Source organism: Neopelma chrysocephalum, unplaced genomic scaffold (genome assembly GCF_003984885.1).
Source record: "Neopelma chrysocephalum unplaced genomic scaffold, ASM398488v2 Primary Assembly neopelma1_22b, whole genome shotgun sequence".
Taxonomy (NCBI): domain Eukaryota; kingdom Metazoa; phylum Chordata; class Aves; order Passeriformes; family Pipridae; genus Neopelma; species Neopelma chrysocephalum.
Genome location: NW_020897690.1, coordinates 19,523,184 through 19,535,338, shown reverse-complemented (window position 1 = coordinate 19,535,338; position 12,155 = coordinate 19,523,184).

The window sequence follows — 12,155 nt, the reverse complement described above, 5'->3', positions numbered from 1 at the left end:
ACTTACAATTATGAGAACACAGAATTTTATGTCACATTTTAAATGTACATAAAAATATTTCCTTGTTTATGGAAAACAGGTAAATCCAATTAATTTGAATTAGAATGCCGAATTACAGAAGAAGGGAGCTGACTAGAAAGGAGGGATTAATTTTCTGTCCTCTCTCCCGGAGAAGGCTGGTTTTGTTTTCTGTTTTATTTAAATAAAAGAAAAAGAAAACTAAGAGTTTATCTTTAGAAGCAGCAGGAGGTTTTGGAATATGGACAAAAATGTTGAGAATTATGGAAAGGATGATAAAATACATATCATACTTCTAAATAAAAATAATTTCTCATCCTCCTAACAAAACTAGAAGTTTCTGTTCATAAGACACTCACATACCCATATCCCTTTTCTTTATATCTTCAATCAATCACTCAGGGTATTGTTCATATATATTTGAGTGACAACAGTTTATGTTCATACACATAATATATTTCAACAACTGAAGGTTTTGTTGATTTTGTTCTTTTTGTTTTGAAGTTCTTGAACCATTTGATGTGAGAAATGAAGTGGAGGTTTCCTGTCTGATTTTGCTGCTGATATACCTGAACCTCCAAATGATCCTCACTTACAAAAGAAAGACTAAACCTATACTGTAATATGGTGACATATTTAGATATTGCATTACATGAAGATGCTATCCTTATAAAACTGTTATAAATATTTCAAGTTATGTCCAAATTACAATAAAGGTAGTAGATTTGCATTGAACCTGTGGATGTAGAGGAATAAAATCTAATCCATCATTAAACCTGTAGAGATGCTATTGTCAAGAAGCTAATACCAAATTTTAGTCTTTATTATTCTATCTACTTGACAGCAGATCAAGGGTAATTTAAAGTAGTCCAGTCCAAGCAGAACAGTCCAGATCCTTTGTAGACAGATGCAGAACTGTTGCAATCAGGTGATCTTTAAGCTCCCTTCCAATCCAAACTATTCTATGACTCCATGACATGGATGAGGTTTCTGCTGTGCTCTAAAAGGACTTAGGTTTGTTTTGTATTCATGTTGAAAAATCTGATTTCTATGGTATTCTTCCAACTCAATTGCTTTTTAAAAATTAGCTTTGCTATCCTATATGACAACCCCCTTTTTTTCCTAGAAATATCTCTTCTTAGAGTTAAACAGAAACTATTCCTCTATTGAGGAAGAGTTCTTAAGGTTAGCAGGAGTCTATTAACTATTGTTCCTTTTCCAATTTAGTCTTCTCTGAAAGTTTTTTTAAGAAATAGTGCTTTCTTATTTCAGCCTTTAATTTTACATTAAAACATGTTGTAGTTTTTCTTTGGAGATGATACTCATTGGAAGAAGGGTATTTTTCCTGCATAATTTTTCAACAAAGATTGAAATACTGTGTCTATATTATGCATAGTAACTTCATAGATTATGTGAGTTTACTGTCAACCCTTCTAATACAGTACTAATATCATAAGAATGCTTTATTTTTCCTGGAGCTCCTGGTGGATCTGGAGAACAGTTTTTCTTTAATTACTTCTGAGTTGAATCCCTCTATCTTATAAATTTAAATATATATATGCATATATATATATATTTAGTATCTTCAAATAGCTGTGCCTCAGTTCCTTCTCAATTTTCTCATTGTGATAGTTGAGGTTATAAATTTGTAGATCACAACTTAGGTATGGCCAGTCTTCGTGAACAAAGATTTTTGGGAAAGGTCTTTTACCTTTCCAGCCTACGCAATGGATTTTTTAGGTGAGACACAGCATGCGCTGAACTGAGCCCACCCTTTAATCCTAAAGTTCATCTGCTGGGGCCAAGTAAGCTTGGACAATGGCAGTGAGGTCCTCAGGACATAGGTTTTTTAGAGTGACCTTCTCTTAGATGGATGGCCTTACAGGGCTGACAAGCTCCATCTGCCCGGGGGAGTGTCCCTGACCGGGAATCGAACCCGGGCCACGGCGGTGAGAGCGCCGCATCCTAACCACTAGACCACCAGGGGTCCCCAGATCACAACTTACTTTAAAATATAATGACATGGTGACCACTGACCACCTAAAACTTTTATCAGTGTTGTGATCTAACTAAGCCCCCCACAGGTGCTCAAAATCCAAAACACAGCATTGTGCAAGGTACCATAGGGGGAATCAACAACATCACAATCAGATGCAGTACAAGCTGGTTTTGATTATTATAACATACGAACAAAGTTGTCAGAGAAGTTAGTGCATCTGCTCCAGAGACACATAGTGTTGTACAAAAGATGTTGGGACACGTTCAAATGCACAAAGATTTGATAATGCAGTCTCTGGCTGATGGCAAACAGCCATTTTAATTGTGAAATGTGCTTTGAAGCATTAAAAAAAAAAAAAAAAAAAAGAAGAAAGAGAGAGAGAAAAGAAAGGGAAAACTCTTTCCGGTGGACAGTCATTAAAAGAAGCAACAGGGATTTCCAGACAAACATCCTCCCTTTGTGGTTTCTCTGATGCAGTAGACTATTCCTTCTGTAATAACTTTCCTTTAGAAACTAAATAGTTTCCATCAGAAACTGTTTAACCTCCCAGTTGGTTGTTCCTGCTTCTAACACTGCAATTTGTGACTAGATCGGGGCAGGTACTGCACATTGTTTGGCTGCTAACCTTTCTGGATGTATATTATTGTCTCCAGTAACATAAGCAGGCGTTATCTTGGGCAGCAGGTAGAATAAGGGAAAAGAAGGGTCTTTCTTACACTGATGGCAACTCCTTCCCGTGAGAAACTGAAGTAGCAACACCACTGAATTTCTGGAAGTAAGGCCATGAAAATAACAGCACGAGAAGAATACAGGGAAAACACTTTCACAGCACCTTGGGTGAAGAGGTACAGAGCTGGCAGGGTGTAGAGTGGGAAATGGAAGGTCCTTAGCAATATAAAAGGGCTAAGGCATCTAAGGAACTGTGAAAAAACAGGCTGGTATCACCTGAAGAATGAAACACCCTTCCTTAGGTGGAGGAAAAGGTGACAAAGAAAAGAGAAGTGAGAGCTCATGCTGATCCACAGTGCAAAACGATGGCACTTTTTTTTGGTGATCTTTTTTCCCCTGCCTAGTAGAAAAATATGGGATTGTTTGGAAGCCCTGTGTACTTTAAACACAAAATAATAAAATTATAAATGCCTACCTAGTTTGTACAAAGGCTGAGGGTAATTTTGTGGAACAAAGTATGAAATACTTATTTTGCAATGTGCAGACAATTTTTTATAGAGATTTTGACATCAAATTGCATCTACCTAGAGTACTGTAGGCAATTATGGTTCATTCGGCTAATATTATCTTTCTTCTTTGAAGACAGTATCTTCCATAATCTACCAAGCGCAAGGTAAAGCAATGTATTATAGTAATCTACATAGTCAAGATATCCTCACCTCATGGCTAGGCTTTGCGAACGAAGATTTAGGAAGGCTCTATCCACATTTGTTACAAGCACACTGGTGGCTAATGAGGCCAATACATATCCGATTGCAAAAGTTACAGCAGAAAGACTCCTTAGGTGGTATATTCTGCAAGACACAGTTCTTTCTGTGTAGTCTTTTCTCCTCGAGAGTGATCCTGCGTGCATTCTCAAAGGAAACAGCTGCGCTATAGATGGTGTGTCTCCAGACCTCTTGATTGGAGGCCAGAGTAGACCAGTTATGATGATCAATATGGCCAAGGCTGAGATGTTGCTTCAGGGAGTCCTTGTATCTTTTCTTTGGGGCTCCTCTCTTGCGGCAGCCGGTGGCAAATTCACCACAAAGCAAGATCTTAGGGAGGCAGTGGTCCTTCATCCTTGAGATGTGCCCTGCCCATCGCAGCTGTGTTCTCAGCAACATGGCCTCAATACTTGTGATTGCCGTTTGTTCAAGAACAGATGCATTGGTCACATAATCTGACCAGTGGATGTTTAGGATTGTATGGAGGCAGTGTTGATGGAAGCGTTCTAGGAGACGCAGGTGGTGGCGGTAGATGACCCATGATTTGCAACCATATAAGAGAGTAGACAATATTATGGCTTTGTAAACACTGACCTTGGTACTTTTCTTCAAGTGTTTATTACGCCATACTCTTTTATGGAGTTTTCCGAAAGCACTATATGCCTTTACAACATTTATTGTATAAAATTAAATATAAAACATATAGACAGCAGATTAGCAATTTGATGAATGAAAAATCATTTACCCCATTGCAACAGTCATAACACATTTTCTGCTGGAGAATCTTTGCAGATTTTTTTTCTGTCACATTTATGGATAGGATTAATATTATAAAATATTATGAATCTAACATTTTTGCTTAGAAAACATATTCTAAGCTTTTCAGAGAGTGTCACGAAGACATAAAGAGATTTTATGGAATGAGGAATTCTTAATTCATTTGTGTTTCTTGGTTAATTAAACTATTATGTTATCTAGTTGGTACCAAAGAGGTTTATTTATAAAGAAGTCATGTTATTTGCTTTTACTTAAGACATCAAACTGCAAACCTGACTGGCAGTTCTTCTGCAGGTATGTGCATAACCTCCTGAGGTCACTGCCTCTCAATCACCAAAAGTGGAATTTTATATGACTAAGTAAAAGAAGACTGCTTACTTCACAATATTGTCACTGTTTGAAATACGTTGTCTGTATTTCACGACATAGGAGAATCTTTGATTTTACACTCAACCATTAGACATGGTCCTGTTTTTTTTCTTTTGAGTGGCAACTGGGATAGCATTCAGAAGGTTGTTGTACCATGAGTTGGAACAGATATATAAGTAAAGTTTCTTTAAAGTGTGAGGAGTCAAAGTGCAAATAGGAGGTTACAATGAGTATGGGTTTTTCGGGCATGTACCTTCATACAAGGAGACGAAAAAGAGTCAGACTCTAGTGACTTTCAGCCGGAGGACACTCCTACTGCTGTTCTTGTACTGGTTTGCCAGATTTAACTCCTAGCTCTAACAGGTGATGCTTTCTTCCTTGTCCTTCATAACGGTTATAAGAAGTGCTTGCTACCTTGCCTTCTGTGATCCTGCCTGAAGCAGAAGCAGGCTGGATATGAGAAGAACAGAGACATTCCTTTTCCAACTGCTTTATGCAGTAAATAAAAATAAAAATTGTCAGTTGTCATAGCAAAGCATGTCATGGTAGAAATCGCAGACACATACCAAGATTTGTACAATGACAGAGTAGTGCAAGCTCGGAAGGGATCTCAAGAGGTCATCCAGTCTCACCTCTTAGTCAAAACAGGGTCAGCTATGAGGTCAGGCCACGTTGCTTAGAGATTTATCCGGTTAGGTCTTAAGACCTCCTGGAAACCGCGTCACCTCTTTGGGCATCCAGTTCGAGTCATCATGGCAATGACAAGTCTCTCACCATTTCAGATATGAAAATAGATTGAAAGCAAGAACATGACTTCATGCCAAGAATACTGACTTGGTCTACATTTTCTACTGAACCATAACAAAATACATTATTTTTTACAAGACTACTTTTTAGATCATTTCCCTTTCTAATGTTCCTACTTTCTTAAAGTGGAGGGGAAAAAAAGTAAACAAGAAAAAAAACCACACAAAAAAAACCCCAAAGAAACAAACAAAAACCCTGTAAAAATTTATTTTACCATATTTTTGGATCCATTGTTGCACATAAGTAATTCTTGAAGCATGTGTGTTATTTCGGATTTAATGTCTAAGTTCTCCTGATTGACTCTTGCTTTGTTCGTCTTATACTCTATGTTTGTGTGTTGTTAGATGCAATAGGATTTCAGTATACCATGTCCAGCACTGTAAAGTGCATCCACTCTTCTTGTTTTTCATTTTGAGAATGTTCTGAATTTCTAATTTTCATAAAATAGACAATTACAGAGAACCATAGCCACTCCATTTGAATTTAATATCATCTTATGCCTTTCGAGCTATACTCTCTAGCAGTACTCATAAATACTCAACTGACAATTATTTTTGGTTACTAGAGCTAGAAAAAAAAAATCACCACTGTCTTTTAAAGATTTTAATCATTATTTGCAGCATGTAATACTGGCCTGCAGCTGTATCTTGTTAAGTATCAAACTTCTCATGGCTAAACCACAGGAAACAGTTCTTTTGACTTCTGTAATTTAAGAAAACAAGAACAAAAGTGAGATCTTTGTCTTACCTGTATTACCTTCTTTTTTTCCCCTAGAAACGCTGCAGCATTTGTTACCTAATGTGATGCATTTAATACTTAATTAACATTATTAAATTTGCACTACAGATTTAAAAGGTTGTATAGGCCTAGCTACATGATACAACTGGTTGTCATCTTTAGATAGATGCAAGGATATAGCATAGATTTAACATCCTATTACTCTACTAATTAGGTTTGCTTCACTTGCTTCATTTTCTTCTGCATCCTTGTCCTTTAACTTGTCTTGTCCTTGATAGATGTAGGTGTCTAGAGACAAAGTATGGTCATTGTCAGACATACTCCTGCTTTCATCAAATGAAAGTTCTTTAAATGTTTTATAGCTCTTTCTTCCCCTCCTCTGCTGTACAGGCTGTTATATTAAAATGATACAGTAATGGTAATATCTCTTTAGGTACAGCATGTACAGCATCGGCTTAGTAACTCCTTTACCATCTAATAATGATTATCTAGGACCAAAAGATAGATGTTTTATTTTCATCTGCAAGTCTATGACCCCTCTACCAATTATTCCAGGCTCAAGATCAGCCAAACAGCAAGAGGAACAGCATGAGTCAATGGCTCAGTGCTAAAGAGAAGCCTAAATATTTCCCCAAAAAATGAGTTTCATCTTTACTGAGCAGGGGGTCAGTATCATCAACAAAGGATGAATGGTTACTTACTGCAGAATAACCATAGTTTCAGAAGCATCGAGAGCTTTTCTGTTGCTCCAAAAGCTTACCACTGTTTAACAGCTGTCACAAGAAGGGTATTGACCACAGGGAATGCATCACATTTCTGGTGTGTGAGACAGCAATGTACATATCTCTCATTCTATATATAGATTGAAAGATGCATACATTCATTTGTGTTTGTTTTCACAGATATTACTCACTGATGACAGTATTAAAAATAGACAAAACGGAGACATAGTTCCAATGAATATGATTTGAGAGATAAGATGCACAAGGTTAATGAATTACAGGCAATCAAAACTTAAATAACATGTTTACATGTAAAATAGATGTATTGAATGTTCCCATGAAGAAAAAAATACAAATAATTGGGTTCACTTAAGTCCCTGAAAATCAGAGTATAAATAAAATTATATTGCACTAGTATAAACTATATAACAAATGTGTGTTACAATTTTTGGTACTGCTGCCCATAAAAGCTTGTGCAGGTCTTCTCCTGGTGGCAAACACAGACGATAAATTAAGTGGGGTTTAAGCTGAATTTATTTAGCTTTCTTACACTTTTACTACATAGATATAGAAACAAGGAAAAGTCACTCTTTTCTCATGAAATTTATTTTTCAGTCTGTTCTCTTAGTCTGTAAATAAAATTATAAATTGTATCTTTTTTTATAAATAACCTAGAAAAAGTTAGAGGAGCTTACTTGTGAACAGAAACTTTTTTCACAGATTCAGTAGGAGTTATTTGGGAGGATTTTTTGGTATTTCACTTGTGTTTTTAAAGTTTAGTTGAGACATGGGACATTTCGGCTGCAGCTTCTACATTTAGGTAAGTAAGGCTGTGCTATCTTCGTTGCCTTTTGACTGTAGTTGTGCATACCCTACTGTCCTAGTTTTGGCTGTGATAGAGCTAATTTTCTTCATAGAATCATAGAATGAGACCTAAAGTAGCTGCTGGCTTTCTCCTGGCAGCAGTGAAGTGATTGTGGTAGTTTAGTCTAGGCCTTCCTTGGTGACCAGTTTGTAACCAAGGAAGTGCCCAGATTTACCCGGTATTCCCTACGATTTTTACATAAGCCAGGGTATAAGAAGAAAGGAGGAGAGACCTTCACCCTCTTTCTTTCTGGCAGCTTTGGAGGTGCGGGTTTCCCTGCTGTTGAGTCTGTCACGTTGGGGAGTGAGGCCTGGTAAGGCCTTACTCACCTTGGGAGATGGAGGTTGGTGGCGTTGGTTCCAGCATGACTTTCCGTTGTCCCAAAGAGAGTAGTAAGATATTCTTTGCTAATTCTTTTAGTTGCTAGATCTTGGGCTATTGATCCTGTATATTTTATTTTGTTTTTTGTTCCTTTTTTCCTTCCCCCTCCCCTTTCCCTTTCCCCTTTGAAATTGTACATATATTTCAATTGTATATAACTGTAATATAAGTGTAAATATATTTATATATATATTGCTTTAGCTGTCTCTCTCTTGTTTCAGTTCTCTTGGTTTTTTCTCTCTCCCCTTGGTTCAGGGGGCGGGGGGAGTTCTGATGGTGAGGTTTGGAGACTTGACAGGTAGCCAACTTCAAACCACAACACAGATGGAGCAGTTAGGGATTTGAAGTATGATCTGTTCCCTTTAGCAAAGTACCCACTGGCTCAAGTTTGGCGTTTGTGGATAGTCACAATTGAGTGTGTTACTGAGAAAAAGAAAAGATTACCACCTACCAAGGACTTGATCCAAGGTCCTGATACCCATTTGATATCTTCTCATTTCCTCAAATGAGTTTTTGATTGCAGTCAAAGTGATATGGTTGGAATTTTCAAGTCATTTAAAAGAATATCTAGGTAATATCGTGCTTGCAAAGGGATGGGAGATAAATTTAGTTGGCTTCCCTTGTCACTTATGTGTGGACTAAATATTTGAATATTGAAATTTTTAAATTCTTGGTCCGTAAATTAGGAAGAACATGGTGGAATCAAGAATAGAAGGTAGAAGTAAATGGAGGAATGCAAGGAAGAATCCTGCAAACCAATATTAACTTTTGTATGACTTACCATGATTAGTCACATGAAGAGCAGTTAATAAAATTACATCTCTGATGTTTTTAAATAAAAACCAGCAATGAAAGTCATGCTAAGATGACTATACGATATTTTTCTACAAAGCTGGATAAGTTGGTTAACATGTAAAATATGTGACTCCAAGGTAACAAAATAATTTATCCAATAGAGAATTTAGTCATGCAAACAGAAAAGTAGAGTGGAACCTCATCCTAAACAGGAGAGTATTTTGAGATGTATGTAAATAGTGTTTGATGGAAGCTGCAGGAAGAACAGTCCTGTTGGTACCAAAGGCACCTTCTGGTGGAAAATACTGTTACTGTATTTGTCATGTGTTTGAAGCAAAACAATGAGAAAGCGAAGTGTTTATTTTTCCACTTACCTTTGACATCTCCTGACTACATTACACAACCAAAAAAAGAAATAGAGCCTAAAGGCAATAGAAACTTGCTGCTTTCTAAGCCATGAGGGATATGTTTCTGACAGAAGAGGTTTACAAAATGAATTTTGGTTCATAAAATGGCTGAAGATATTTCAGCTCCTTTCAACAGGTGGTGAAACAGTGACCTCTATTTGGGTGTAAGAAAAATAGAAAACTAAGGACTTCTCCTAAATTATTAAAAGTCATATAAACCTCTCTTTAGGGGAAAGCAGATGCTGCAGTTTAGATCAAAATTTAACTGCAGCTTCATTATTTCAAAAAGGTCAAAAAGCTCATTTTACTGCATGACTGGAGCTACTAAACAGCTGTAAATGGGACTACATATATCCACTAATACAAAACAACCTATGCTCTATAAAAGTCAGAAAGGCCAGATCTTTGTGTGTAGATCCAGCAAATTAGTTATATTAAAGATGTTTAATCTAGTAATTTTGAGTTTGAACAGAATATTATTACTTGTTTAATTCACCTTCATGTTTAAAGTGAGAACAACTGCAAGGAATAAAATATTGCTTAAAATATTCAGGGCAGCAGCACATGCCTCAAGAGATAAGAATTCCACTGTTAGTTTAATTAAGAGAAAAAAAAACTTCAAGTGTTATTTACAGGTTCTTGACATATTCACTAATAAATCATAGGATGCTGTAAAGGTTATTCTGCCTAAAACAAAAGAAGTGCACAATAATTGTTTTTTAACCAACTTGTTTTCTTCACAGTTTTAGTCCATTCATTGTAGATCAATGTCCTTGAAATTAGAAACAAAAATTCCTTTTTTTTTTACTATTTCGGTAAACTAGTTAGGCAGCTTCGTATGTGAGATAGAGTACAGTAGTACATTGTAATGTATGTTGTTATACATTAAATATTTGATCATGCTACCAGCACAGTTTTCACTACTCTGTATTTCCCAGAACATTTGATTTATTTTTAGGAATATCAGGAATGTTTGGTGCCATTGTCAACACACTAGAAAATAGGACTGAATGCCCATACTAAGACCTTAAACCATCTTGTCCAGGAGCTGCTTTATGCTGATGACGACGCCCTTGTCACTCACCCAGAAGTAGCTCTGCAGTGTTTAACATCCTACTTTGCAGAGGCTGCTGAGCTTTTAGGGCTGGAAGTCAGCTTGAAGAAGACAGAAGTTTTCTATCAGCCTACACCTCAGGAAGTCTTCCATCATCCCCATATCACCATTGGCCAATCAGAGCTCAAATCAGTCCAGCAGTTTAATTACCTAGACGGCCTCATCTCCTCGGATGGTAAGATTGACGGGGAGATAGACAACAGGTTAGCAAAGGCATATGGAGCTTTTGGAAGACTGCATAAAAGAGTCTGGCGAAATAAACACCTGAAGAAAAGTACAAAGATCAGTGTTTACAGAACCATTGTGCTGTCTACTCTCTTATATGGGTCCGAGTCATGGGTCATTTACCACCACACTCCTAGAATGCTTCCATCAATGCTATCTCCGTACAATCCTAAACATCCACTGGTCAGATTATGTAACTAACACATCTGTTCTAGAACAGGCAGCAGTTATGAGTATTGAGGCCATGTTGCTGAGAACACAGCTGCGTTGGGCAGGACACATTTCCAGGATGGAGGACTACCACCTCCCCAAGATTGTGCTCTACGGTGAAGTTGCCACTGGCTGCCACAAGAGACGAGCCTCGAAGAGGAGATACAAGGACTCCGTGAAGCAACATCTCAGCCTTGGTCACATTGATCTTTATCGCTGGTCTACCCTGGCCTCCAGTTGGGAGGTCTGGAGACACACAATTCATAACACTGCTGCTTCCTTTGAGAATGCACACAGGATCACCATTGAAGAGAAAAGACAACGCAGAAAGAATTGTGTCCTGCCAATACCATCCAGGGAGTCTTTCTGCTGTGCCTTTTGCAACTGAACTTGTCTATCTTGCATTGGCCTCTTTAGCCACCAGCGCGCCTGTAGCAAATGTGGGTAGAGCCCTTCCCAAATCTTCATTCGCAAAGCCTAGCCGTGATGATGACATTCTTTCCTTTATTCTTTTCCATTCTTTTTTTTATTCTTTCTTCATGCATATTTATGAACCTGATTTGTAATTTTGGTTTCTGTTTCTTTTTCTCTTAAGTTCTTTCTCATGTGGACAAACACACTCTTTCTACAGTAATTATCCATTATATTAGACAAATATCTCAGCTAAAACAAATCAAGAAACTACTCTTCTTTTCCAAGTAAGTGATTTCAGGGTTGATGGAGACCATAGTGCATCCTACCTCTGATATAAGAAGTGCTAGACAACGTATAACAGCATCCATATTAGCATTATGCCAGATTTTTGAGTAAAAGCTCTAACTACAACATGCTTTACATAATAATGTGTTACTCATCTTCTTCTGTCTTCTAAAGAACAGGTATCATCTTAATTCAGGTGTGGCTAGCTACAGAAAGACAGATTATGAGATACAGTATTTATAGTTCTTGGTTTTATTGAGAGTCCTATCTAAATTTGAGAGCATTAGAGAGTTACTAACTTGTTCTTTGAGCAAAGAACACAAGAGTACTAGGAGATCTAAGATTCTGTATTTTTTGTGTGAAACAACTATATTATTTCTCCCTTATTAAACAGAAGAGCTAATTTTATAATAAATTGTGACAAATTTAAAAAGTGAAAGCTTGCCTCTCTTCACATAACCAAGAAATAAGAGTGAAAATTTTATCTGAAAAAAACTGATTGTCCACACTCTACATTGAAGGAAGAAATAGCAATTTGAGCTATAATAGCTAATCTGAACTATACACACTCAGAGGAAAGGAATGAAACCTAA